This window comes from Camarhynchus parvulus, chromosome 14 (genome assembly GCF_901933205.1).
Source record: "Camarhynchus parvulus chromosome 14, STF_HiC, whole genome shotgun sequence".
Taxonomy (NCBI): domain Eukaryota; kingdom Metazoa; phylum Chordata; class Aves; order Passeriformes; family Thraupidae; genus Camarhynchus; species Camarhynchus parvulus.
This window is the reverse complement of record NC_044584.1, coordinates 8,519,458-8,542,640: the sequence shown is the minus strand read 5'-3', so window position 1 is coordinate 8,542,640 and position 23,183 is coordinate 8,519,458. Positions and strand designations below refer to the sequence as shown.

Below are 23,183 nucleotides of genomic sequence, written 5' to 3'. Positions count from 1 at the left end.
AGAGCCTGAGTTATTGCTCCACACTCCCTTATCCCCTGGGTGTTACAGCACACTTTGTTCTCAGCTTCTTCAGCCACCAGCAGGTCGGCTGCCAGCCTTGCTCCAGCCCCACCAGTGCTTCCACCTCCTGGGCTGCTCACCTGTGCCCCTTTCTCCACAGCCCTGGCCAGCACTGGGCATGGAAAAAAAATTTCACCAAAAGAATAATAAAGTACTGGAATGCTCTCCCCGGGGAGGTGGTAGAATCACCATCTCTGGGTGTGTTTAAAAAAAGACTGGACATGGCACTTGGTGCTAGAGTCTAGTTGAGGTGTTAGGGCAGAGGTTGGACTCGATGATCTTAGAGGTCTCTTCCAACCTCATTATTCTGTGATGCTGTGATGTGGAGAGTTAAGCAGATGGTTTAAGGGTTTAAGGGAGTCAGGGTCATCGTCTAAAGGTCTCCAGGTTCTCCAGTGTGTCCTTGGTGAATAGCCCTCCAGTGGCTTTGACAATGCCACAAATGCCTCCCTTCCCACATTGCCCATATCCATGGCTCAGCCCAGTAAATGTGCTCCAGCTCTGACAGATTTGGCAAAAGGAATTTCAAACAAGAGGGGAAACAGTCCTGATTCACATTTCTTGGAGCTCCTCTGATCCCTCACCCGATGGAAGAATGGAGGAACGGCACCACGTGTCTGGCAGAACCCATCCACCCAGCCTGTGCTTGACTGCAGATTTTTCAATGAACTGTTACGTTGCTGTTTGCTCAGTGGAAAAAACCAGCAAGTTATATCCATTGAGAAAGAAACGTGAGGGCTTTGCAATCTGTGTGGGAATGTTTCCTTAGCATAAAATGAGGTGAAGTTTACCAAACGATTTTTCTTTAGGAGTTGTTCATTCAGCTCTAATTGCTTGGGTCTAACTGTTCTTAGAAGGACTGTGTGACATCTTTGTAACACGCAGTTAAGGTCAGAAAAGTGTTGGTAGAAATTACTTCATGTTAAGTAAGTTTCTATTTGGGTATAACGGGGCTGTTCCCTCTTAGCTTAGAGAGAGCAGTAAATGATGCTGCCTGTTAGTAAATGATGCCAGCCCAGTTAGCTAATGGAGGGCGAGTGGTGCCTTATTGACTCCCACTTTCTCTGTGGAAGGAGTAATTAAATTCACCTGCAGAATCCCCATCTTCTCGTGCGTGGCAGTGTGCAACTTCCCTGCATCTCAGCTAACTAGATTAGAGATTACTCATGCTGATGAGAAAGCACCAGCTAGAAAGGGTCTGGCCTGGCTTTCAGATCCCAGCTGTTATTTGCAGGACTTATGCTTAGGAAAAGCATCGCTTTCTTTTGTTTTGCTTCTAACCTGACAAAGTTTGTCTGGAAACCCAGAGGAACAAGCACCAGGGAGCCTCACTGTCTGTCTTCCAGCAGCATTTTCTGAAATGGAACAGCACTTTAAAGTCTCGCCAGCTCAGCCTTTCACTTCACAGAATATGTGCCTGTCTCTGAAATACCAGCTTATTTTTCCTTACCCCCATAATATTCCCATCCAACATTCACTCTCCTGGAAATCACCAATCCAACCTACCTTCATTCAAACACTTGTCATTGTTCCTGTGCTACTGCTCTTCTCCTTCCAATTTAGAGATTATATTTCATAACTGACCTCCAACTAGCTATTGCCTCCCTGTGACACCTCACCCTTGTCTGCCTGATTGATTAGTCTGTTATGCTCTGCACTCTTCCTGATGGCTTACAGATTGCTCAGTATCTGTCACAGGCTTCCTTTTGTTCTCTAATATTCTTGGAGTTTTGGAACACCCTCCGGCTGCCATTCTCTCTCCATAGCCCCTGGCCACCACCTGCCTCTCTTATGAATGTCTAGTTTGGAAAAATGACAAGAAATCTTTTGCAAAATAAACCCCTACCTGCTGTGAGTTCACACATAGGCTGGTAAAACACACTTCTAAGACACTGTCATTTTCAATGGGGCTCTTTATTTTCTTTGCACAATTTGGAGGTATCAAAAATGTCATTGGATCAGGCTGTGATCAGTGACATGGCTTGGAAAGCAGCTTTCCCCAGGAAATTTCCTCACCTGCATAAGTCAATGAAGCAGTGACAGAGAGGGAGAAATATTGTGTTTAAAGATGTGGGGGGTAGGAGGGTTCTGTGTCTGCTGGGGGAGAGGTCTGGGCCGTGTCCCAGATCCATCCATCTCCCTGTGCCTGCCAGAGGTTGTCCAGCTCTCTGATATTGTTCCAGGCTTGTCCCAGCTCTGTCCATCACTCTGACATTTAATTAAGTGCCCCATTCTCCTGGATCTTGCACAGGATTTGTGTTGTCTTTCTGAAACACCTCTTAGGTCATGTCTGAATATTACCAACAGGAGGAGTAACAAAATGGTTGTCACCAATATTGGTATTATTGTAACTGTGCAGATGGTAATAAAACAAGACATTGGATATCACAAAGATGAGTACTGTTACCCTCAGTGTCACTTCTTCTTGCTGTACTGGTTGTTTGGCATCACAGGTGAGCAGGAGCTGACAGCAGTGGGAAGCAGAGAGAGCCCTGGCCAGCCAGGCATCCAAAAGTAACAGAAAAACAGTGAAGGTGTGGGAACTGACCACTGAGAGCAATAAAGTCACACTTAAGATTTCAAAATACATTTATGAGACCTATCTTCAGGTGTAACAAGGATTATTAAACTTATTAAAGCCTGCGCATGCTGGGTGGCTGGTGCTGGTGGTGGCAGTGGCTCCTCACTTCTCCAGGAGCTCTGCACTGATGTTTTGTACCATCTTCCTATCTATCCTTCTTCCCTGCATCTCTTTCCATCCTTGTCTGGCATTTGTCCCATTCTTTTTACTTCAGTCCCAGGTTTCCTTCCAGCATTTCTCACAGTCCCAAATCCACTGGCAAGTGGATTTCTTTCCCCTTTTAGTTACTCTGTTGAGCACCTGCTCTCATTTGGACCCCCCTGTGGTCTTCATCCCCTTCACCTCTGGTTCCTGTATCTCTGTGTTTGATCCATGGCTGAAGCAGCTGTTCTGTCCCTGGGATGGCTTGGTATTAATCAAGCCATCAATCAATCTTTTATCCCCTTTGTTGAAACTCCCCCTTACGCTTTCTTTTTCTCCTTGCAGGTTAGATACTGGGCTTGGTGAGCACCTCGTGGGATCCTGAATGCTGTGTCCAGCGTGCCTCCCAGCCCCTGAGGACAACAACTAGCACACATCCAGGACTGTGGCTGGGACCAGCAGCGACACACGGGCTCAGAGGTGAGGGGTGGCATCTCTGGGGTGAGAGGGGGAGCTGGTGTGAGGCAGCTGCCCGTGTGAGAGAGCCAGCAGGGATGGAGCAGGTCCTTCTGGAGAGGGCTGAGCTCTGGGAGATCCTCCCAGGGGTGGATGGTGAAGGGGAGCCTCACTGCCAGCAGGAAAGAGTGTGATGCAGACAGGACAGTGAGCCAGGGCTGTGTTTCTCACACTGCTGATCATGGGGTGGTTCCTGGGACTCTTCTCCAAGTCTGACCTTCCTGGGGAATCCCTGAGCTGTGGCTGCTGCACTCCTGAAAGCGTGGCAGCAGTGACACTTATCCTGGTTGCATATTTAATTTTTATTTTTTTAAAGATTGAGTTCACATTCTTCCTTTGAGATTTAGGGAATAAAGAAAAAGCACTTTATTTCTCCCCTGCAGATGAGAAGTGCAGTGCGTGCCTCCATCCCAGCTTCTACAAAATTGTGTTTTACAAAGCAGAAAAAGAATATCAGGTTCATGTTGGAGCTGTAGCTCAGTTTTCTAAGACCAGATTTTGCCCCCTGTTCCCTGTTCAAATGACTAGCTGTGCTGGGCACTTTGAAATTTTCTCTCTCTTTCTCATCTCCACCTTGATATTGTGAAAAGAATTTTCATCAATCCATTGAAAGAAGGAGATAACTTTTGTATAAAAGTGCACGGTTGACAGGGTTGAGTTTTTTGGGTAGTGTGTAATTTTTTTTTTACACTGTTATTATTTAAAAGATGCTTTCTAAGAGGACAAAAGGGAATAGCTTAATGGAAACAAATTTTTGTAGCAAAATGTGCAGCTGAATAAAAAAAGATTATTTCTGTTATTGCTTGGTTAGACAGGTGAATTTTGAATTTGAGTACAAAAGGTGCTAAAAAGTGTGCCTTAACTTCTCTTCAGTGTGCTGTTGAGATTGAAAAGAATAATTTTTGGAGAAAAACTTTTCTCTGAGCCTCTATTTCCAGCATTGTCAAATCTTTAGCAGTGGCCTTTTCCCACAGCTATTATCATGTTTTCACCTTTTCTTCTTCCACCTCATTTGTCCTTTTTTGAAGAAAATGTAGTGCTGGTGAGAGGCAGGCAGGGCTGTGGGCTGGCACTGGTCTGGAAGGGAGGGACAGCAGAGCTGGAGGCACACAGGCATGTCTGGGAGCCAGACCAGAGATGCAGTCCCAGGGAAAGATGGACAGCCTGGCCTGGGGGAAGTCATTTTGAAAGCATCTACAAGCCTACAGCCCTTAAGACCACCTTTCCAAAATGACTTTTAACCAATTAGGAACCTAAGCATCAGTGAAGATAAGCAGAGCTTAGGTGCTCAGGTCCCTTGGGGCAGACACAAATATCTCAGCAATGCAGACAGATAGACAGTTTGCCTGTCCAGATGGATCCAGACCCAGAGCCAGGCAATGAATTACTAATATAAGTGCCAAAACAGCAGGCTTGGGACACAAAGGATAAAAGACAGTTGTGTTATTTGAGCTGATAAGCTCTGTATCTCGTCTGGAAGATGCTGGCATCAAAGGCTCCAGCAGGGATTTCACAATGGAGTGTTACACCATCCAGCACTGAGTTACCTAAGATGTAAAATGGGCCTTGCAGAGAAAGCTTTATGCCTGCCACAAAGGAGCAGAATTAGAGTTTGTTTTGAGAACTATTAGGCTGAATAATTTGGGATTGATCTCCATGGACATTGTGAGATATTGCTCCCAACAGAGCAATGATTGCCATTAGTGTGTCAGCTCCCTGCCTTCTTCCTCCTTTTCTCTCCAGCCTTTGCAAGGGTCAAATGCTTCCCAGGCAGCATGAACAATATTTCCTCCCTTTTTGGTAATCATTGTCCCTTCTATTCATTCCTCAGAAGCCTTTTCACAAGCAAGAGGTATTTTCAAGGGCTGTAAGCATTCATCTCAATGTACATTTTTATGCCTATTCTCCTTGGAAGAGCTGGAGGACTAGTTAACTTTATTAGACCAAATGAAAGGAGCTTTTGGAGGTAGCCTTGTGCAGGAGGTCAGGAAGCTAGAGAGGAGAGACCTGAGACTGCTGTGGAATTTCTTGCAGGAGCTGAAAAGTAGCTTTTGCTGTTTAGATTGGTGCTGCTCTTCCTTGCATTGTGCTGGCCCCTTTTCCAGCACTGAGTGCTGAGATCTTCTGCATGGTCCCATCACTGGTCCAGCCACAAAGGTTTAGGAGCAGTGACAACTGTTAGTACCCTGGATTGGCAAGCCTGGAGGTAGCCAGGCTCACAGCACTGCCAGGGTAGAGGTGCCCTAGGGGCTCTGGTGAAGGTTCCCACCATGGGGAGCCCCAGCCTGTGGCATTCACATTTTCTGAAAAATCCCTTCACCCAGGATTTTTCTCCTGAGCAAGATGAGAAGCCTCAGAGAAAAAGGAAAACAATAATTATCTGATTTGCTTCTCCTGTGTTTTGCTCCTTTGGAATGTGTTTGGAGCTTGTTTACCCACAGGTGATTGTTTCATTGGATTCTGGTGTGAGTTGTTTTCACTCATTGGCCAGTCGGGGCCAAGCTGCGCCAGGGCTCTGGAAAGAGTCACAAGTTTTCATTATTATCTTGTTAGCACTCTGTAAGTGTCCTTTCTGTATTCTTTAGTATAGTATTCTTTAATATAATATAGTATCATAAAATAATAAATCAGCCTTCTGAGAACACGGAGTCAGATTCACCCTTCCTTCCTTCCTTCCTTCCTTCCTTCCTTCCTTCCTTCCTTCCTTCCTTCCTTCCTTCCTTCCTCCCTCCCTCCCTTCCTCTGGGAGGAACCCAAATACAATTCCAGCCAGCCCATCCCAGGCCACACCCGACTGTGCAAACCCTTCTCCAAGCAGCTTCATGCAGTGAGCAGATGACTAAAACCTGTCTCCTGGGCAATTCACTTCATTCATCAATTAAATTGTTTGCTGTGAACGCTTTGGCCCCATCCAGCTCCAGGATTTCAGCCTTGTAATTTTGCTGGCAGAGGACAGCGGTGCCATGTCCGTGAAATCTGCCTGCCAACTGCTTCCCCTGCTAAGCATTTTCTAGGCTAACGATCCCAAAATCCTTGCCAGCAGCCCCAGCTCTGTCCCTTTCAGGGCAAGGCACTCATTTAAACGTGAGCACATCTAAATGACTCCATCTGCTAAGTGATGCTGGTAAAGAAAAGATTATAGCAGGAGTTAGTGCAGTGTCCTGGGGTTGTAACCCTGTTATAAAATGGGCTGGGAGAACAAGGGGACTGCGAGGAGCTGAGGCCCAAAACCACCTGGGTGACGGTCAGCTTGATTTATTTTCTTGCTCATTAGATAAATTAGAAAACTGGCAAAAGAAAATCATCTCCCGCTCTCAGCTGCTTGGTAACCTGCCACATGGCAGGAGATGCCAGCTGCAGGGAGATGCAGCTCCTTCCCACCTCTGTGGCCCCTCTCCCCAGGGACACAGGATGGGACTTGGGGCTGCTAGTGCCACACATCTCCATCATCCTGCCACCCCAAACCACCTCACTGACCCATCTGGCCAATGGCTGGCAACCACTAGAGTTTCACTGTTCTCTAGTACCGTTGGTTTTTGAATAGCAGCTATTTTCTAGGTGAAAACAGCAGCACCAAATATTGCTTCTGAACACTGGCTTTGACCTCAGAACTGCTTGTTACCCTCATTTCACAAATCAGACAGGCTAAAGCAAAATAACCTGGTTTGTGCTGTATCATAAGGCAGGATCTGCTGCCCTTCAGAGATGTTGTTCAACACTTTGATCTTGTGGCTTGTGACCAGTCTGCCTTCAGCAGCTGTCCCCCTTGCTTATGAACCAGACTAATTTTTATCTGTCAGAAGGATGAAGCTGAATGGTCAGACTTGATTTAAATCCCTGGGTAAAATTCACTGTCTAGGAGGTCAGGCTCCATTTACAGCACCTTCTAACCTAAAAACTCACTGAGATATTCAGCCTACATAACCAAATGTAAATTTGGACCATTTAAGCCATCCTCAGTACCTTTAGCTGTGTCTGATGCACTCCTATAGTGCGAAATGAGGCCACTGTTATACACGCTGTATTTACACATGAGGAAAAGCTTCCAGACAGGATGAGCTATTAAGAGGCTGCAATGCATTTCCCAGCCAAGGTGGAGGAATCCCTACTGAAAACAGGGGAGAACCAGGGCAGGAGCTCCTGGGAAGGAGACCTGGGGGTTCCAGCACTGCTGTGCCAGTGCAAGGAGCTGTGGGGGCAATACCTGCCCTGTGAATGATGGTTGGAGCAGGTTTCCTCTGCTGTCTGTGCCCCTTCTTCTGCCCCTGGGACTTGTGTGCTGCCTGTCCAGCATCCTTGTCACCCTGTCGGGACACACGTGTCCATGGCTCAGCCCCGTGCCAGGTGTGTGCCCGTGTGTGCAAACGCTGCCTGGAGGGCGGGGACACCCGGGCTAATTCCTTCCTGTCATATGCAAGGAATCGGCTTACAGCCCCGAGCTCCGATTACTCTTATCTTAGCCTGCACGATGCTGGCCACATCCTGAAATTACCCGGATTTTTTCAAAATCCGGGGAATGGCTTGGACTCACCCGGCCAATGTGAGAAAACTCTAGCCCTGCTTTCAACCTCAGCAGGTTTGGGGGTGCTGAGTCAGTGCAGAAGATGGGGCATGTGGTTTGAACCTCCAAATGCACCTGGGTGTGATGCCCAATCCTCCTGAGATACCTGATGGAATCCCACATGGAGCAACACCAGCAGCCCCTTCCCAGGCTCTGTGCAGAGCTGACTGCTCAGGCAGACTCACCTGCTGGGAGCCTGGCAGATAACACGGCTCTGAAATGGCCAGCCAGGGAGAGATGCTGTCAAGCAAAACATGGAGTGAAATGTTTGGGCTGCTGGGATTAGGCTGCGAGTCCCACCTGTCTGCTGTGTGACATGTGGCTCTGCACCCTCCATCCACCACCACTCCCCATCCCCATCACTGCCTGCCAAGCCCACCCTGCTTGGAAATTCGAGTGGGGAAATCAAAGTCCTTCTCCACCCACTCCTGCTGTGCCTCTCAGCCACTGCCATTAACACCGCGCTGGCTGACATTAGCTCTGAATGGATTTTAATAACCCCCCTGTGAGCCTGAATTACCCACACAGCGTGAGGGCCACTGTGAGTGTGGGGATCTGGTGATGAGCAGGGCATCAGGGGCCAGGCCTGCTCCCCAGGCTGTGGATACAGAGCCAGACCTGCTCCCCTGTGGACACAGGGCCATTCCTGCTCCCCAGGCTGTGGACACAGAGCCATTCCTGCTCCCCTATGGACACAGGGCCATTCCTGCTCCCCAGGCTGTGGACACAGAGCCATTCCTGCTCCCCTATGGACACAGGGCCATTCCTGCTCCCCAGGTGGTGGATACAGAGCCATTCCTGCTCCCCTATGGACACAGGGCCATTCCTGCTCCCCAGGCTATGGACACAGGGCCATTCCTGCTCCCCTATGGACACAGGGCCATTCCTGCTCCCCAGGCTGTGGATACAGAGCCATTCCTGCTCCCCAGGCTATGGACACAGGGCCATTCCTGCTCCCCTATGGACACAGGGCCATTCCTGCTCCCCAGGCTGTGGACACAGGACCAGCCATCTCCCCAAGGTGTGGACACGGGGTCAGACCCACTCCAGGAGCTGCAGTGGCTTCTGCCAGTGGCAGCTGCTGCTGTGGAGCCCTGGCTGTTGCCTGGCCCCTGGAGAGCTGCTGCTCTGGCTCCTGCTGCCCACAAATGTCCTGCCACCAGCAGCTCTGCAAGGGGCTGATGAGCTTCCCAGCAGTGTCTGCTCTCATCCCCCATCCCACTGGGGCTGCTGGTCCAGGTGTCTGCCTCCATGGGATGTTCTCCCCTCTGGGGTAAGGTCTGGCTGCTGCAGAGGGGTGAGAGCCCCCAGTGCCATCAGTGAGAGCCTCCCCAGCCCCTACCAGTGCATGGCATAAAATACCAACCTTGGTTTAGCTGCCTCTGTGCATGGGATGCTAAATGAGGTCATGCCTGGCCCAGCTGGGAGTCTGGACTAGTGTATGAAAATCTAGCAAGGAGATTAAAAGGTGTCCCCAGGCAGAGGAGGGTATTTATCCCTCTCTTTGTGGCTGAGGTGCACATGGTGTGGGAGGCACAGGGACAGTGACCTCCCCTGGCACGTGGGCAGGGCTGTGTCCCCACGGGGACTGCTCTGGGGGAAACACAGTGACCAGAAAAGCTCCTTCTGAGGCACAGGTGGACACATCCAATCTCCCCTCCTGCACCAGGAAAGGCCTTCCTGCCCTGCATCTTCACTGCCAGCCCTGCAGCTCCTCCACAAAGGGAAAACCCCTCATTTTCCTTTTCTTTTACAAGAGGGAGAGCTAAAAGAGATGGTCAGGTGGTTCTCACTTCTTCTGGAACGTGCAGGGCCTGGAAACTTGCTCTGAAGTTACTTTTCCTCAATTAAAGCTCACAAGATCTGAGCAAGGGATGCAGCCTTCTTGGCCAGTGACAAAGTCACCATTTGGGTGGAGAGTGATGATTTCTAGCTGCCATTGAAACCCACAGGTATTTCCAGTATGGAAACAGGAACATCCACAGGGATATGGACAGGAGATCCCAACTGGGGTGGGCCAGCAGCTTCTCCAAATCAGCCTCCACAGGGGCTGTGAAATCATCAGGCACTTGTAAGAGCTGAGTACTGATAACAACCCCTGCAAAACAGTCCATGATAATGATTGAGTTATATTTAAGAGGCTCCTTCATACTAAGTAAATGCAAATAGTTTACTCAGAAGATATTTCCCACTAAGATCTTCTCTACATAAAATGCTAACAGATTGAGATTATGACTCTAATGATTATTTTTATTGCTGGTTTACATTTAAATGGCATATATTTCCCCCTACTGTTCTCTCTTTGGGTTAAATCAATAAAACCTATTAAGAAGGTTCTTCCTCTAAGATTCCTCCCTCTCTTCTTTCTGTCTCATCTCCACTGGTGCCCTTTTTATCCACCCACCAGCAAAGATTTTTCAGAGCTGCCTCCACGATATTGGTGCCAAGGATTTGAACATCCCCTTTGACAGAGTGGAGTGAATCTGGTCTTTGCTGAGATGTGGGACTAGAGAGGAACTCCAGGGCTGTTCCTTTTCCTCCTCTTGGGCTGTACTGCAAGGAGATGGAGTTGGAGCCTCCTTTAACATAGAAGCTGTACCTGTCTGTACTCCTGTACCTCCTCAGCTATGGATGCTCTTGTGCTCCTTCAAGCACTGCCTGTGGCTCACTGAGGAGGTGCTGGATTTCTGTTTGGAGAGGAATTATCCTGCCATATACGCAGTGAAAACCATTAAGATGCTGACCTTTAAATTGGGCTTCTTCCTGCTCATGTAGGGAGGAGGTGGGTTGAGTGCCCAAATCTTATTCATTTTAATGACAAATCCCTCACACAGAGGCTTTGAAATGCTCAGCATTAATGCTGCAGCTTGGCTTTGCTGTGCAGGGGATGTCTGTGCTTCCCTCTCACAGTGACAGACCCTACAGATTTGCTCCATAACTACCATGCCCAGGTACCATTGTGCATGGATTTGTGAGCTCAAGGCAGTGCTAACACAGGGATCTCCGTGCTTCTTAATCAGCATCACTGACCTTTCTTTCCTTCATTACTCTCAGCATCAGTTTTTCCCCCCCCTCAGCTTATTTTGCATAGGTCTCATGTTATCCATGTTTTTGCTTTGTGCCTGTTATCCCATTACCCTGGATAATCAAAGTTGGCTGTAATGGAAACAGCAGAAACAATTTGCTTACCCTTCTATTACAAGATATTCCCTCTACTAAGTCTGAGAATACCTGCAGTTCTGTGGTAATGCTAATTAACTGTGCATACATATAGAAAGTAAAGCAAAAGGCACCAGCATCCTTTGGGATGGTGGGGATTAAAGAAAGATGAGATATTATTCCTCTCTCTCTCTGTGCTTCACTGTCCCTACCCTCAATGGAAATTGCTTTGCACTTACAGAATAAAATGTAATACATGGTGGAGGAGTCACTGACTCTGCAGAGAGATGGAATTAGAAGGAGCAGAGTTCTCTTTGCTATGATCCTCCCTGATGTCTTGCTTCTTGTCTATTCCCAGAGTGGGATCTTTTCCCCATGCAGGTGCCCCTGCCTTGGAGCCCAGTGCTGATTCCACAGCCAGAGCAGAGCTCCAACAAAATATGGGGGGAAAACCTCCTGCCCAGCCTCAAGGACTGGTTGGAATAGTGTCTGTAAATGAATGCCCGTGGCAGAGCAGGGTACCTGCTGTTGGAAGTGGCTGTGGTGTCCATCAGGATGCTCAGGTATCCTTCACTCTTCTTGGGTGGCTGAGGCAGCAGCAGCTTCAGAGCAGGTGAAGGGCCTGGGGAGAATAAGAAAGATGGTGATGAAAAAAGAAAGATCACTGGGAGAGGGGAGGCTGACCCAGCCATCCCTCTGCATTTTGCACTGCACAGTGCCTCAGGTGAAGGCACATGGGGCAATCTCCCTCCATCAGTGTGCAGCACCCTCTGACAGTCCCACATGAGGCTGTCCTGTGTGTCAGCTAAACCAAGAGTGACTGACACTGTGGAGGACTGCTGAGCTCTCCACGCAGGAGAAATCCCACTCAAGTCCACCCACCAGCTCCTGCTGATTTCCCCAGTTCCTGTGCCAGCAGCACGGACAGACCACCTCAGTGCACCCCTTGCAGCATCTCAGACTGGCCCCTGGGTATGGACCCTGTGCTCCAGGAGGGTGGTTAGACAGCCCTGCCCCTGAAATTGTGAGGGAGATGTTATTTGTGCTCTGATAACCACAGAACCTTTGATGCAATACTCATGTTTGGGATTTTACCACATCTCTCATCCTCCAGGTCTGTCAAGGAGCTTCACGCAGCCGTGACTCAGAGAGAGGCATCAGTGGAGAGAGTCTGTAGAAGCAGCCAGCAGCTGTCATGTGGAGGGCTTTAATAATGGATATGCAGGCATCTATGCATGACCTACAAGCTCAGGACCCTCCCTGCCTGAGTGGCACCAACTCCTTTAGAAGATCCCTGCACCATGCCCTGGCTCTGGCCATGCCAGAGGGCTGGGATTGCACAGGCATCACCCACATCTGTCTGAGGAAAATGGGCAATAAAAGGGCTGATAGGGGTGAGTCTTGGGCCTGCATGAGCAATGTAATAGCTCCTTCCCTGTCCCTGAAACCTTCAGTGCCTGCTGCTCACCATCACCCTGTGGGTGGTTTTAGGACTGTGGGTGCAGCAGAACCTTGCTCTGCTCACAAACCTGGAGATGTTTAAGATGCTTTGGAGCTGCCCCCAAGGAATTCAGCATTTAAAGGAACCCAGGTGCAGGTTTTTGGTACAAAGGGCTTTTTAAGGCGCTTGGGTGAGGCCAAAGGGATTTTCAACCAGCTGCACACCAAGGGCCTGCACAGAGCCATGCTGTGCCTTGCAGGTGCATTATCCCAGCAGAGCTCAGTCCTGAAACTCTTGAGCCTCAGCAGAGGTGAGGAGACTCAGATTTGAGTGCTGGCTGAAGTCAGTCCCAAAGTCCAGCCCAGCCATGTGAGACATTTTGGTTCTGATCAGGCAGCACAAGTCTCAAGTGGAAGAATGGGTTTAAAAATGAAAATATGAGTTTGACTTGTAGAAGGGATGCTTCATATTGGAGATGGAACTGTGAATCACTGTGATCAGTGGGGAATTCCTTGTTGATTTTACATAGCTGTGTCAAAGGTAAACTTCCAGTTAACTTCCCTGAGTGACTCTGCAATGGTTTGACCCTTTTGCAGTTACCAACTCCAGCATTGCTGCACTGGTGCAGTTCAGGAAGAACACAGAAACAGCCAGCAGTCTTCAACAGCAATTGCACTCAGCACTGCTCTGTCTCCTCAACTCCTGACACCATTTGTGGGGAAAAAAAGGCAAAGTTTGAATTCACAGCTTTTGTTTCTCTGCAGTTCAAAGGCTACAGGAGCCTGGTTTTCAATTGGCACTGAGTTCTCCCAGCTGGTACCCAGGGCAGTCCTGGGACTGACACCCAGCCAGGCAGAGGAGCAGCAGCCAAGGGCGGGGAGGCTGTTTGATGTCCTGGGTGCCTGGCACCCATTGCAGGGACTCAGAATTCTCCTTGCTAGATCTGGGGGCACTGCTTCATTTCTGATCATTAATGCATTGGTCTCTTCTCTGTTTTCTTCTCACTGATCTTTGTGCACAGGCCAGGAAGAGCCACATAGTGACTGGTTTGTGCTGGAGATCACAGTGCAGAGACAACAAAGCTGTTGGTGTTTCCTCACAGTGCAGCTCAGCCTGGTCTGTGCCCAGCCCCAGGGCAGGAGCCTTGCCCTGCCAGGGTGGGCTGCATGTCCCTGCAGAGAGAAGCAGCAAGGAGCATCCCAGGCTGTGCACACCCTCAGCTGAGCCCCAGCACCTTGGCCAAGGGGCATTCAGCAGTGCTGCCATGCAGAGCCTGGGCACTGCAGGAGCTGCTGGCATGGAGGGGGTGCCAATTCCCTAACATTGACTTTGTTAGGGAAGCCCTGGGTGCTTCAGAGAGAGTCACAAGCCGTCTGGCAAGGGTCACAGGGGTCTGTGGCACTGTGCAGTGACACCTGGAGTGGAGACTTCAAGCACAGCTGGGGTGGGGAGCAGTGACCTGCTTCAATAGGCTCTGTTATCTTCCACCCCAATGGGACTTGAAAATCCCTTCTTGACTGAGATCTTTCCAGGCCTTTTTCTCCTCTCTCCAGGAGGAGGAAGGCTCTGTGGCTTCTGCAGGCAGTGCAGCTCCCATTGATGATTTCCTTAATGCTTAGAGTGGGGTCCCACCTGCTTCTCTCTGCAGGTTCAGCATCACTCCCACCTTTCTGGCTGCCTGCTTTTCTTGACCTCACCTCTCCTTGGTGAGCTGGCTCATGGCTTTGCATCCTGCAGACTTCTTCACCCCTCTGTCTCTTCTGCTCATTTGGAAAGCACCATTACAGGTGCCCTCTGCTCTGTGCTCATTGTGCTCCTGCTCTGCCCCAGGTGCCTTTATCGTTTCCACCAGCACAGTCTCAGTGAATCCTGTGCAAGACAAAAACCTCAGCAAAGCTTTGTCACTTCCACCTGGCCCACGCCAAGCTGGAGCTGTCAGCCCCAAAAGCTCAGTGGGGTGGATATACTTATTGCTAGGAAGCTTTATATTTACCATGGCCTTTCTGACATTACAGTAAATGCATTTCAGAGCCCAAGAAGTATAAAAATAAACTGCAAGAAAATCAAGACAGCTAATTAGCCAAAGGTTACTGCTGGGCTCTGTGACTGTCAGCCCTTTTGAAGTTCTCCTTTACACAGGCAGATGTGTGTGCAATGCTGCTGCTCCTTTGAATAAATGTCTTGGTTTTCAGAGTGGCTTCATATCTGGATGTGACTGAACACATGTGAAGGCTGTCACAGCGAGCCTGGGCAGGAGAATCAGAATCCTTTAACGCTGCACTTCTCCAGTACTGCAGAGCACCTCATCTTGGGGAGTGGCTGCTCAGGGCTGTGCTGCCTCCCAGCCCCTTGTGAGCTGGGAGGTGAGGAGAGGCCAGAGAGCCGCCTGTCTGCACAGACAGCCCTCTGTGCTGGAGATGCTCCTTGTCCTCTGTGTCCCTGCCCTCTGCGCTGTGGTCACAGGGAGCTGCTGAGGGCTGCACTGCTCATCCAGGGTTTGGCTGGTGCCATTGGCCTGCAGCTCTGGGAGTGTTCTGGGAGCCTGGGAAGTGCTGGGGCACATCCCCCCAGCATATCATGGTCTCACCCCACATGTCCATCATTCCTCGGTGTCCAGTATTCTCCTGAGGATGAGCATCTTGTATGGAGTTGCAGGTACACAGGAGGAAGGGGAATGGGGGTCCTGGCTCAGTTGGGAGCTGAGGGAGGGATGTGAGTGCCGTGCCAGAGGAGAGAGGCTGAGCTGGTCATGATAGTGGTCCTGGTACACTGGATACTGGGTCCAGAGGAGTGTTTTGCTCATATTTGGGCAGGAGAGCTCTGGAGCAGTGATGGAGTTTGAGCCCAGCCATCCCCTGGCCACAAGCTGTGTGAGTTTTCTCTCCCTGTGCTCTGACCTGCTCCACAGAGGGATCAGAGTTTGGGCACAGTGACCACAGGAACCACCAGCATCACCTGTGCTGTCCTCTCACTTCTCCTCTCAGGTTTTCCTCCTTCCCTTGTTCTGCTTTCTTTGGGTTCAGTTTCCCCTAGGAAAATCCTTTCTGCAGCTCCCTCTTCCCTCTCTGGCAGTGTCTCCTGTCTCCTGCTCACAGCTCGTGCCGTGTCGTGTGTTTGCTCAGCATTGCTCCTCCTGGAACCTTCATTTGCTGCTCATTTCCTCACAGACTTTACACCACGAGCTGGGGCTTTATGTGCATGTGTGTGTGTGATTCAATTAAACAAAACACAATAAAATCAGGGAAAACAGAGGGAGACACAGACAGACAGCAATTCCCTGCTCTCTGAGGGCTAAGCTCATCTGCCTGTGAGCTCGGCCCCAGCGTGGCTTTCTGATGTTGCCACATGGATTTGCTTGTAGCAGCTCCCTGGATCTCATGCTTGGGGTTTCCATCCCTCTGCTGGGACCCTGGGACAGCAGCTGCTCCTTCTCTGCTGTCAGAAGTTGGGGCTGCTTCGTCACAGGAGGTGAACCTTGCAGGAGCTGAGTGTTCATTTTGAATAAGCCCTGGAATGCTGAGGCATCTCTTAGTACTCAGCCTCCTCCATCTCTCCTTTTCTACAGCTCAGTCCCAGCAGCCCTCAAGATCCTCCAAGCCAACAATGTCCCTGCCCCCATCCTGCTCCAGCGCTCTGGGGTGGCAGATTCCCCCTGTGCTAGCACCCAGCGTTCTCCCATGTCACACCTTTCCCTTGCAGTGCAACCTCAAAAGCAGCAGTTGTGCTCTGCAGGGCTTTGCCTGGCTGTGAGCTCCCCTTCCACTGCTCTGTGCCCTCTCTGCCGTGCCCTTCCTTTGCTCACCTCCTTCCTGCCTTGTTTTCTTTCCCCTTTTCCCCTCTAATCCATTCATACTGTGAACAGATGCTTTCTTAGCATCCTTTGCTCCCTGCTCTCCCTGGCAGGTTTCTCACCTCTCCACACACCACGTGGCCGTGGGTGTCTCTCTCTCCTGGAGAGCCTGTTCCTGCTCAGCCTCCTGAGCCTGTTCCTGCTCCCCCAGCCCTGGCTGGCTCCCTGGCTCTGCAGATTCATTCTGTGAACCCAGCCTCTTCCCCCAGTGTGCCTTTGGGTGCAAATGTGACACCTAAAGTGGGTCAGTGCAAGCGGAGGGAGCGGGTCCCAGGAAAGGCAGAGACAGAGCAGGCATGAGAGGCAGCCCCTGCCAGATTACAGGGTGGGTGGGAGAGGACCAGCTGCTCTTAAAAAGTGAAGATTTCAGGTTATTCACATGGCCCAAAACCCAGATGAAGGAGTGTTACCTCCACCAGCTCCAGTCTTCCACTTCCCCGAGCCATGCTCCTGGCTCTGGGTTGGCAGCCACCTTGGCAGCTTGTTGATGACTTCTGTGGTACCTCAGTGTTCCCAAAGTACAGGACAGATCAGATTTTCAGGTTTTTAAAATGCACATAAAATGTGATTAACGAAAAACTGGCACTCAATGCCCTCAGCTTAGGTTAAAACACTGACAGCAGAAGGGACCCCCTGTTTTCCTGATAGCAGCCCCCAGCACACAGAGCCCTCCTGGGGATGTGAAAGGTCTCATTGTGCCATTGCCCCTGGGTTTAACACTCTTCTGAAGTCCTGGGAGAGGCCTTGTGCTGCTGAAAGGGAAAGATCCCAAGGAGGTCATCCCTGATCAATGCTTTAGGGCTTGTGCTTGTCCAGCAGGGTAATTGATCTTGCCCAGACACCCCCAGCCACCCTCAGGGTGGCCTGCAGAAACATTGCAGAGAGATGCTCCATGCTCTGAGCCTCTGTCCCCTCCATGTAACCCCAGAGCTCCTCCTAGCCCCAAATCTTTATCTCTGCTTGATCCAGTGCTTCATGGAACAGCAGCAAGAGGTGCCACTCCCCATGCTCTGTGTCCTGGCAGTGCTGGTGGCTGTGAGGTGACGCTCAGGTGTCCCTGACTCCTGTCTCTGGTGACTGCATGCCCAGCAGAGGCAGGGTGGATGCAGTGGCATCTCTCACTCCAGCTTTGGCTCCTGGCTTCCACAGCTCAGACTGTCCCATCCCTTGGACTCTGTGCACCTTCCTGCTGAGCAAAGCCAAAGGGTGGGGCCAATGTTCCTGGTGTACAGGAGAAGGGAAGGAGCTGCCTTGTAGAGCAGAGAGCCAGGGGAATGTCCACCTTCCTGCTCAGTTTGACCAACACCTCCACATGGAGACCCTGGTTCCTGAGCTGTTGTGCTCATGGACCACACGTGTCCCCAGCACAGAATCATTTTTAGCTGACAGCAGCACTGCAGCATTTCCTGTGCATGCAGCCAATGCACCTGGAGCCATTCCCAGATGTCTCTCATTAATGCCCCCTTAGCAATTTTCTGAGGACCAGCATCCATCTCCAGCATTAAAAACAGTTCCTTCCTCTTTGATTTATGGATATTAATCCATGCCAGCAAGAGGCATGACATGTCTACATAATACATTCATTATTAAATTGTTCCTTTCCTTTCTCCTCCACCTTCCCACGCTGCACTTTTCTTATTTCTCTGTAACATTTGGACCTGCATGCTGCACAAGAGACAGCTTGCAACGTGGGGCAGTCAGCATCACTTGGTGGATCATCCTCACCAGTCTGTGCTTCCTCACCAGTGGCCACAGCCAGGCTCCAGCAGAGAGAAGACCCACTGAGCCCTGTCCCTGAGGGCATGGCTGCTCCAGAGCTCTGCTCAGGGTAGCTGCTGCCATGCCAGGGCTGTGGCAGGCTCTCAGTGCCACATCACTTGTGCTGATCATCGCACAGGACAGGCCAACTGCATGAGCCTGCTGGCAGCTGTGCCTGACTCAGTGCCCAGGCAGGGCTCCAGTGAGGCTGAGCTTCTTCTGCAGTCATTCACATGCTGGCTCCACATCAGTGATGGCTAATGCTGGCCAGCCCTCTGATTCAGGGGCCAAAACCCAGATGAGAGAGTGTTACCTCCACCTGCCCGAGCCATGCTCCTGGCTCTGGGTTGGCAGCCACCTTGGCAGCTTGTTGATGACTTCTGTGGTACCTCAGTGTTCCCAAAGTACAGGGCAGATCAGATTTAGCAGCCAGCTTCTAGTGATCTCACTGTGCTGTGGCCTGGGAAGAGAGGAAAGGAAGATCTCAGAACCTTGGTGTGTGGCTGTTTTAATTTTCCTTTCCTGTGTCTGTGCTGTGTGAGAACTCAGCTTGCCCTGCAGCCTCAGGACAGCCCTGGGGCCTGGCAGCAATGCCCTTCATCCCTCTGAGAGGCACCCTGCTCCCCATGGCAGCTTCTGCAGGCCCATCTCCCTGCCCTGGTCACTGGTTCTGGTGAAGAAGGGGAGAACAGGCAGACTTGGGGAGAACAGGCAGATGTGGGGATCCCATCCCTGCACTTCCCTCAGTGCATCCTGACCTTGCTAGCAGCAGTGTGACAGCTGTGGTGGGAGAGTGAGGTGGTTATGTCTGTTATCCCCCTGATAATCCCAACCCAAGAAGTGCCTGCAGCTCACACTCCTGCCTGCCCAGCTGCCCTGCACCATTCCTTCCCCTCTCAGCAGCAGCTGCACAGGGACAGCAGCCCGCTGGGTGCTGCTGGGCTCTTACACAGAACCTCACCCTCTCTACATAACCTCACCCTCACTGAGCCCTACGCTCCCAGCCGTCCTGGCTGTCCTCTCAGCAGCCCTAGGAGGATGAATGGGACTCAACCAAACACAAATCCATAAAATCCTTGCCTTTTCTTCCATCTCCCACCTGGGCTGAATAGCAATCATTATCATCTACAACCCTAAACTCACCTTCCTCCACTTCTACCTATACACTATAATAACTGCAACTGTTCTTCTCACCCTAAAGACAATCAAAGTCCTAAAGCTACCTACCCTAATAACTGCATGGACCAAAATTCCGTGTCCTTTAAAATTTGTGCTTTTCTCTGTCCCTTAAAGGAGTGGAAATACAGCCCTGCCTGAATAGCCCCTTGAAGCACAGCCTGTCCCATGCCTGCCCCTCATCTCCACCCAGGTTTCTCCAGACCTCCTGTCTCCCTGCCACAAAACAGCAGTTAGAGGAAAAGACTGCAGCTAAAAAACTGATGGCATCTCTCTTTGCAGCCTGGCACAGCTGAGCCTGCTCCAAATCACCTTCTGTCGCAGACATTTTTTAGGAAAAATCCTTTCCTTAGGATTTTTCCTCCTGAGAAGCTGAGAGGCCTCAGGAATGAAATGTAAACAATGATTATCTGCTGCTGTGGAATGCAACAGGTGGATCTGTGGTTGGTCTCATGTGGTTGTTTCTAGTTAATGGCCAATGACAGTCAGCTGGATCGGACTCTCTGAGACACAAACTTTTATCATTCTTTTCTATTCTTAGCTAAGCCTTCTGATGAAACCTTTTCTTCTATTCTTTTAGTATAGTTTTAATGAAATATATATCATAAAATAATAAATCAAGCCTTCTGAAACATGGAGTCAAATCCTTGTCTCTTCCCTCATCCTAAGACCCCTGTGAACACAGTCACAACCTTCCTGTCTCTTCTCCTGCCCCACTTTGCACTGCCCACGTGTCCCTGCTGGGGCTCTGCTCCCAGGCACCTCTGTGAGGGGAAGCAGCAAGGCATTAACAACTTAGGCAGCTCAAGAGCAGCTTAAAAAATACTTGTGTTCTTTTGGAAAGTATGAATTTGTCCCAGTGGTAATAAGGCTGGTTTTGTTCAGCAGGCTCTTAGCAGTGATTATTGCTGTTTTTCAATTTAAAAACCAGACGGTCTATTTATAATGCATAGTATGTGGACTGAGATTTTTTTTATTATTATTATTCTCTTTAACCCAGCCTTTAAAACGTGCTGCCATTGCCACTACTACAATCCAAGGAAGCAGAGGGGCATCTGTCACGTGCAGAGCCTGCGGGTGGAATGATAAGTGAAATGTAGATAACAGAGCACGGCTGCAGGGATGCTTTGGGGAACTGGTGAAAGGTGCCAGGAGGGAAAGGAACACCTGGGGATGTCCTGGGAGGTGTTTTTGGTGGAGTTCAGGGGCTCTGGACACAGGTGCTGAGTATTTGGACTATCTGTGTCCCTCTTTTCTCTCTTTTCTCTAGTAGGAGTGCTCAGTGCTCACACCAGCCCCATCCCCAGCACAGAGAGCAGGGGAAAGCCAAGCTCCAGCCTTGGGCTGGCACTGGCTCCAGGATGGCAAAGACCCCTGGAAACAGCTGATGCCCATGGGTGCTGGGGTGATACTGAGCAGGATGGGGGTCCCAGGCATGCATTGAGGGGTCCAGCAGAGCTCTGCTGTGGGCTCTGGCCTGGCTGACAAGCTACTACAGGCGTTACATGAACATCTCTCCCTGCTTTGGGCACTGGCTGGGCTGGCATGGCCCCTTGCAGGCTCACAGCCCTGTGTGCTGCTCAGCTGCAGGGTTTGCTTGGATGTGCCAATGGCAGACGTTAGGAGAGCTTGGACACTGAGCACAGGAATGCTGTAAGGCAGTTTTGCTGTGGCAGTGTTGGAGGTGTTTGTTGGATGCTCCCATACAGGATGTGGGGGCTGCTTTGGCTCCTCTGAGCCTTGCTCTCCATGCACAGTCCAGCACCACTGGGCAGCAGGAAATTTCACACTTGCATGTGAATGGCTGAGTCCCTCTTGGCCATTGCAGCTCACCTGTTGGCCCAAGAAGCTTCTTGAGGCAGAGTTTGCTGCAGACAGGTGTTCTGAAGGCCAGGTTACCTTGTGTTTGCGGCCAAGCTGGAGGCTACACTCTGCTGCCTCTGCCCTGCTGAGGCTCCTGTTCGTTCCCTTTCTCACTGCAGCTTATCTGACAGTGTTCCTCTCTCCATTTCCCCACACAGCCCCTTTTACTGCCACCATTTAGTTATTTTCTTAATTAAATATAGATTATGGCTCTGGGAATAAGGGATTATTACTTATTCATAAGCTACTTAGATTTTAAAGCGCGTGCAGAGCAGAGCTTATCACACGTCTGTGTCTGCATCATTTCCATGCCAGGAGCCAAGGTGAGCTCCTGTGGCTGCCAGGGCTTCACCCAAACCTTGCTCCTCCTCTCTCCTCGTGACCTCTGCACCCAGAGGAGCTGTGCTACCTCTTCCTTGCTATCCTTGTTCCATTTGAGGCTTGCCAGGCTTTTTCCCAAGGAAACCACCTCCCCTGCCCTCTCCCAAGCTGTTCCAGCCCCTCCGGCACGCCTCTGCCTTGCCCCCTCCCCAGGGCTGTTGGCAGCTCTCTGCCAATGCTTCCCCAGCATCCCCACCGTGCCAGCAGCTGCCTCACCTGCCCTCCACAGGGGAACGGGCACTCAGCAGGAAGCAGCTCTGCAGGAGATGCTTGGCTGCAAGGTTTTCTAGGAAATTCCTGCCGGTGTGTGGGCAGTTGTTGACTGAGCTGCAGCCCTCCTGAGGGGCAGGAGGAGGAGGCAGAGGAAGGGGCTGTTGGCAGGGTGGTGGGAGAAGTAGAGGAAGGAGAGTGTGGTGGGAAGGTGGATGCTGCTGTGTAGCCATAATGTTTGTCCAAAGCCTTGTGCTCCTGCACTCCTGCAGTGTGCCCAAGCAGGAGGGTTGGGAGCTGCTCCTTCCACCCCAGGACAAGCAGCAGCTTCCCAAGACTCTTTCTGTGCCTTGAGGAGTGGAGCACTCCAATCTCTGGGTAATAATAATAACAACAATGACAATAATAATAATAATAATAGCAACAATAAAACCATCTGAGCTGGTTTGTGCTCACCAGAGTGGACTTCTGTGTCCATCTCAGTGCATTTTTTCTGTCCCCAGATAGTGCCATTAGTGCCTGATGCTGCAGGGCTTGTCCCAGTCTGCTGGCAAGCCCTCAGGTGGGAACAGGGCAGCTCATCACACGCTGACCTGCAAGGAAAGAGGCACCATTAAATCCCAGAGCCCATCTCCCTCCATCCCCCTGCTCCAGGGCTGTCCCCAGGGCTACAGCAGGGTCCCAGCATCCCTCAGCAGGTATCCCTGCTCTCACCCTTGGGGACCCATTAGCATTTCCTTCTTGCTCCTCCTGTCTCCTCCGCTTGTTTCTGCTCCTTGCCTGGCTGAGATGGCAGCATGGGGCTGCTCTGTGTGAGCCAGTCTGTCACTGCCACCTGCAACTGTCCCCATGCCTCCCATGTGCTTCTTTCTGACTATTTTCAGGACTAATGCAAAGCTCTGGCTTGATAGCCCTGAGGTCTAAAGACCTTTTGTCAACAGAGCAGATATAAGACAAGCTGCTGCCAGATTCCTCTGAGCAAAATGATCTTGATAAATTGGAGAAATGGCCTGAAATCAATACACTGAAATTCAATAAAGTTGAGTGCAAAGCGTTGCACTTAGGAAGGCAATACCAAAATCACAGATATAAGATGGGCAAGGACTGGTGAGCCAGCAGGAGAGTGGCTCAAGCAATGGAGCAGCCCTCAAAGTGAGCAGCAGACAATAACCTGGTGCTTGAGAAAGGGAGAGCAAAGGCACATCTTGCCCACAGATGTATTAATAGTTTCAGATAGAAGGCAGCGAGGTAATTTATTTGGCTCCATTTAGTGCCAGTGATGCATCAGCTGGAGACATATATCTCCAGGCTTTGGCATCACAACTCTGAGAAAGATTCAGACAAATTGAGTGAGTTCACAGAGTTTTGAAAACATGCTCCAGGGAAGATGGACTGAGAGAGTGGGTTTGTGCTCCAGAACTGAGACAACTGGAGGTAGGATCTGTAACATTCATCGGGGTGGAAAGAAGCAGTTAGAAAAATGATG

General features: G+C 50.5%; 1 protein-coding gene across 2 annotated transcripts in view; it reads left to right on the top strand.

Annotated features, from left to right (window-relative positions):
- Positions 1-23,183, top strand: part of ELFN1 (extracellular leucine rich repeat and fibronectin type III domain containing 1) — a 104,145-nt gene that overhangs the window by 55,191 nt on the left and 25,771 nt on the right. For both annotated transcript variants that reach the window (XM_030958113.1, XM_030958114.1), the window contains exon 3: positions 3,128-3,262. The gene's annotated coding sequence lies outside the window, so the exon portion shown is untranslated. The remainder of the gene's footprint in view (positions 1-3,127; positions 3,263-23,183) is intronic.